This window comes from Nicotiana sylvestris, chromosome 4 (assembly GCF_000393655.2).
Source record: "Nicotiana sylvestris chromosome 4, ASM39365v2, whole genome shotgun sequence".
Taxonomy (NCBI): domain Eukaryota; kingdom Viridiplantae; phylum Streptophyta; class Magnoliopsida; order Solanales; family Solanaceae; genus Nicotiana; species Nicotiana sylvestris.
In genome coordinates, this window is record NC_091060.1 from 120,985,567 (window position 1) to 120,991,692 (window position 6,126).

Below are 6,126 nucleotides of genomic sequence, written 5' to 3' on the forward strand. Positions count from 1 at the left end.
TTCTTTTGTATATTCTACTAGATGCCCTTACTTGTGACACCAGGTCTTGGCATACACACATTGGTAGACTTACGTTTGGGGTTGTATAATTATGTTACTTACACTATCTATCGCTTTTGGTTTTGAACCCAAATTGGAGTATTTATTTCACTTAATTCTGATAAAGGTAACATAAGAATTTAGTAATGTTTCCGCATTGGCTTGCCTGGAAACGGTGTCGGGTGCCTTCATGACCTATTATGGAAATGGATCGTGACATTTCTATCAATGGGAGGACTGTCCCGAGCAACTTGTTCGTTCCATCTGAGCCAAAAGTCCCTAAAACTTTCCTTGGGTTTCTTTTCCATCTGAGATATGGAGGAACGGTCTGGGATAATGTTTATATTGTACTGAAAGTGTCGCACAAAATCTTGAGCCATGTCATCCCATGTATGCCACTTACTGATATCTTGACGAGTATGCCATTCCAAAGCTGCCCCAGTCAAGCTCTCACTGAAATACGCCATCAGCAACTCATCTTTCCCGCCAACAATTCCAATTTCATTGCAATAACCCCTCAGATGGGCTACTGGATCTCCATGCCCATCATACAAATTAATCTTTGGCATCTTAAACCCTTTCAGCTTTCTAGATATCTCATCTTGCTCCACTGTCTTAGCAGGCTTTGCAGTCTTACCGGGAGGCTCAAAATGGAGCGTAAGAGTATGGTCCCGAGACCTTGAAAATTGGTTCTGGAGCATGGTGTTGGGCATCGGGGATTTTGAACACAGTCTTGCTAGAGGATCGAGGAAAGGTAGCAAGTGGACGAGCTACAATAACATGAGTGGTCAAAAGAGCAGGATATGAGGTGGTTCTGGGAGGTGGAGTGTGAAAAGGTAGTGGGGAGATATCCTGGATTTGTGACAGTGGCGGAATGGTGACAAGGCTTTCAGTGTAGTTAGTGGGAAGTGATAGTGGAGGATGCCCACTAATCCAAACTTGGTATATTTAGGCCATCTGTCCTTTCAACTTTAAGACCTCTTCTTTCAACTCAGATTCTGATTAACTAATTTCCTTAGACGGATCAATAACTCCCGTGTCCAAGTCTTTGCTAGCCATGACTACCTTGCTCTTTGACCTTGTGTTGTATGGATGAGTTACTTAAAAGTCACAAGCCAACCACCCTTCTGCTCAATGAAGATAACAAAAGGAACAAAATAGGGACATTCTGTTAGCATTAGGGCATTTAACAACTAAAAATATCACATTGCGTACAATGCACCTAGCAACAATTAACGGTTCTAGAATGACTTCGAGGGTCACCTGGTCACTTGGCATCATCCCAATTTTGTTCGTTTCAATCTCCTCTTTCTTTCTTTTCTGACACTTCTTGGTTTGCTCATTTTCCTTCCTTTTTTTTCTTTCTAATTATCACTCTTTTCTTTCCTCTCGTTTGTCACATGCCATGACTTCACCCCCTTTTTTTCCTTCTTTTTCTTGTTTTTCGTTTTTTTTTCTTTTCCCTCTTTCTATTAATGAAATAAAAAAAATGATTCGATCGAACTCTATGTAGGTTGCCTACGTATCATGACGCTGCATGAATCAGATCTTTGCGCAGTTTGGGAAGATCGGGAATAAAGTAAACAAACTGACGTTCTTTTTTTTCTTTTCTTTTTTTTTTGCCTTAATGACTACTCTGATGAGCAAAGAGAAATAAAAGAAGCAAATCTTTTTTTTGAATTTTCTAGACTTAATGTTCTATAACCTATTCTAAACTCAAGCTTAACGAACATATATTTTCTCCCCTTTTTTTTTTTGAAACAAACACTCTATGGGAGATTATTAAGGAAAGAACCCTACAAGAGAAAAAAATATTTTTGATTCTCTTTTTTAGAAGGAAATCTAAAGAATAAACCAAAGAAAAAATATTTTGAATTTTCATTTGATATGCCTGAAGAAAGATCTCGAAACACGAAATGAAAAAGACAGAAAAAACTATTTTTTGGATTTTAATTTTGATTACCTAAGCAAGAAACTTTAAAGATAAACAAAAGATAAAGTATTATATTTTTTTTTGTGTACAATATCCTAGAATTCTAATGAAAATAAAAAGAATTTTTATTTTTATTTTTCATTAATTTCCCAAAGAAGAAACTCAAAAGAAAATCTTTTTTTTTTTTGGATTTTTGGAATTAATACCTTAAAGAAAACTTTTTAAAGAGGTACTAAAAGAAAATTCTCGTTTTTTTTGAATTTTTAATCTTAATGTACTAAAGGAAATATAAAAGCAATTTTTATTTTGATATTAATTGCCTAAAGGAAAAATAGCCTCAAAGAATTTTTTTTTTTTTTCATTTCTAGAATTAGTATTCTAAAGAAAACTTATAACGGAAATATAAAAACGCAAAATTTCTTTTTTTTTTTTGATTTTTGACTTGTAACACATTTTCAAATACAAAATAAGAAATACAATAACAAAAGAATCGGCAAACTTAACTAGACTAATTATAAACTCTAACATCACCTAAGAGACTCGATACTACTATACATGACTAGAAAGTAAAACATGATCAATTGACTCAAAAACATAAAATGACTCCTCGAGCAGCTCCTGAATGCAGTGATCCTGGGGTATCTGTCATGCTCAAACTCCGGTAAGTAAATTCACACCTGTATGAGAAAACTTAAACCAACACTATGTGAGACAATAACATTCCTTATTAGACACATGCAAGACATGGTTGCGATTATTTTTTCTAAAATTAACCTATGTGGCTAAAAGTGCAAGATTTGGCTAAGACCCCGCGAAGCCAAGAACCTAAGATTTACTAGGAAAACCGGACCCTATGTGGGTTGCCTACGTATCACACCCCGAAAGACGAGAATCAGGTATGCGTAGTTCGGGCAGATTGAATACGACGAGAATAAAAAAAATAACTAATCTAGAGAAAATATATTTTTTGTCTTTTCCTTGAAAATGATGAAAAAAGGCAAAATCTTTTTGGATTTATTTGATTTTCGGAAAATGATGAAAAAGTGCAAAATATTTTTGAATTTTTCATGTTTTTTTTCCTTTTTCTTAATAATAATGTAACAAAAAACATAACTGGGTCCTACTTGCTTTTTTTCACACTTCACCTTCTTTTTTTTCTTTTCATTTGCCCTCAACTATCATTGGTCCGCCAAATGACCCTTTTAACCTTGAAAAAATGCAACATGTGGCAAATAGGATGCATCAAGATGGTCTGTTATTTTGGGAATACCTGTCCTAGACGGACCCAACTCCTGTATTGAGTCCCCAAAGTCAAATGCACATGATGCAAACAAACGTTCCTACTAAGGATCCGGCATGAGGCTAAGTTATTCTAGGTTCAAAACCTGAGTATATTGTTCTAGACTTGTGTACCCGAGCGGACAACTCGAGTCGAGGAGGGGATACGTACCGGGAACCAAAAGGCCATCCGGCTTTGTAACTTGTCCGAGCCTCTTTCTTATTTCAAGGTATGACACTAACAGAATAGGGAGTCACGCCAGCGTGCACATCCCCGAAGATGAGAAGAGAAGGGTTTCGTAGCAGTTTATATACAGTTCAAATAATATCAAAACAGTAAAAAGCAACATTTAACACATTATGCCCAAATATGTAATTAAAACCAGATAATAAACAAAGCCAATTATAACAATTATTCTAAGCTCGAATTCTGAACCCTGAACCAGAAGTTCTGGGTTCTTGTCCCCAACAGAGTCGTCAGAGCTATCACACCTCCTTTTTCCTACCTCCGGAAGGGTATAATGGAGTTTTTTTCAACTTAAAGTAACAATCGAAACGAGACTAATTATTTAAAATTCAGAGTCGCCACTTGGGATAATTTATAGTGTCCCAAGTCACCGGTTCAAATCACGAATCAGGGAGAAGATTGACTCTATTTACAGTTTGCAAACATAGAGATCCGGGTAAGGAATTCTGTTAATCCGGGAGAAGGTGTTAGGCATTCCTGGATTCCGTGGTTCTAGCACGGTCGCTCAACTGTTATATTTGGCCTATTATCTGATTTTAACACATGTTTTAGCCTATGGTTCAATTTTAACTTTATAACCGCTTTTATTTAAATATTTTTTAGGAAGATTCAATGTCATCTAAAACACATCTTGAACCACGTCACATAAATGCACCCGCGGTCCACGACACATTTTATTTAATGTTGTTGAGATTTGGATTTGGGTCACATAAATGCACACCCGAGTTTAGGAAAGTAATTTAAATTATGCGCCTAAAGCAACTATGCATTTTTAAATTTGCGAGGGCCATGAAAATTCACCTAAATGGCACGCCTCGAATTCTAAGGATTAAAATATTAATTAAGCGAGTGCCATGCATTTTAAGATTTTATTTGGCACGACGCACCTTAATTATTTTAAAAGAAAAAATTTGTATTTCGCTAAATCCAACCAAAAATACTCCTACTTATATCTAATTTTAAAGAAAAACTAAGTATCATAACCACGTTACGAAAATTATACCCATAGTTGTGATAATTTAATTACGTGCCTAATATTATTAATAATAAAGTAGACGAAGACTAATTCTCTCAACCGTCTACAACAAATTAGTACAAAATTGGTTATATCTCCTTCAAGATTTGCCAAACAAAAGATTGGCAAAGGAAATGAACATTATCCTTAGCAACATAACTCTATCTTGCATTTATTGTAGTGCTATACCCAACATCATGACCCACTACAACTATATTAACGTAACGTAGATATTTTCAACTATTAAATGCAACCAATATCAACAAATGGTTAGAAAAATCATTTTATGTCCTAAATTACTTAGGACTAAAGATGTTTTACACCCAATCAAAACAGTAAAATACCAACGGCTGAAGTATTTTACGGCCTCACCCAATCTAACCCATTTTCAACAAAATTGCTTTTGCATCCCATGAAACAAATATTTTCCATACAAGTTTAATCAATTAGATCTACTGATTCAAGATATGAAACTTATAAAAAGACAATACACAAACAATCATCACATTTAAAAACTAGAATATTCACATGACTAATAGACGAAGAAACAAACAACACATTAAGAAATGGGTGTAAAAATAGACCTTGTATTGATTGAATCTAAACTTTAAAATTGCTGCTACTCCACAATTAAACCAAGAGCAGCGACAGAAATCCTAGACATAACTCGAATCAGCAAATGACCCTTCGATCAAACTCCATTTCGGAGTTACGAACGTTAACCTCGACAAACTGAAAGCCTCGCCGGAGGAACAGGAACTTCGCCGGAAGACCAACCGGATTCTGCCGGAATTTGAACGAAAAATAACGAGATGAACCAGGCACGTTTTCCGGCGAGTCTGGGAGAGAACGAGACACTCCTTTTTTTTCTGATTTCTGGCCGGATTTCGGACTTTTTTTCAAGGCTTCTTCGAAGTAACTTAAAGGCTAGTTTTACGGGGAGTTATCAGCTCATTTTGGAGCTCTATTCGGTTGCTTCAATGGAGTGCTGAGAGGGGGGGGGGGTGAAATGGAGGTTCATGGCTGAAGAAGCTGATGCTGGGGGAGGGTCTTTTTGTGTCTAGGGTTGATGAAGAGAGCAGGGGTCGTATGGAGAAGACGACGCAGGGGGGTGTCTCTTCGTCTGCGGCTGTCAGCCTTTCTCAGATGCCTTTTCCTTTTTTTTCTCTTTTAGGCATATTTTCTTGTGTGTTTTTGGGTGCCTTAGGCATTACCCCAATTATATAGATCTAGGTCTCTATGGTCTTTTTATTTATTTTTTGTTTCAAAAAATAGTCTAGAAGAATCCCTAGGATTAGCTTAATGGGTATTGAGCTTAAGGAATGAGCTAGAAATTTGGGTCTTTATGACTAGATATGCTTAAAATTAGCTTAATTAACTAAAAATATTATCAAAAATATTAATTAGATCTACTTAAGTAAAATAATTATTAAAATAATACTGACCATTAAAACAAAACTATCTTTTTGTATTTTTTCAAGATTAAAAATGACTACAAAACATTAATGAACCTATTTTTTGTAATTTTTATTTTCTTGTAATAAAATAAAAGTAAAAGACAAAAAATGAGTTGAAATAGCTATATTAGGCCTAAATTAAATATTTACATGCTAA

The 6,126-nt window shown here is 35.4% G+C and overlaps 1 long non-coding RNA gene across 1 annotated transcript; it reads right to left on the reverse strand.

Annotated features, from left to right (window-relative positions):
* Positions 1-2,373: 2,373 nt before the first annotated feature.
* Positions 2,374-5,715, reverse strand: LOC138889049 (uncharacterized). Its single transcript, XR_011406610.1, has 2 exons — positions 5,097-5,715; positions 2,374-2,649 (listed from the first exon to the last, which is right to left on the reverse strand). It is a non-coding gene; the product is annotated as an uncharacterized lncRNA (long non-coding RNA).
* Positions 5,716-6,126: the final 411 nt, after the last annotated feature.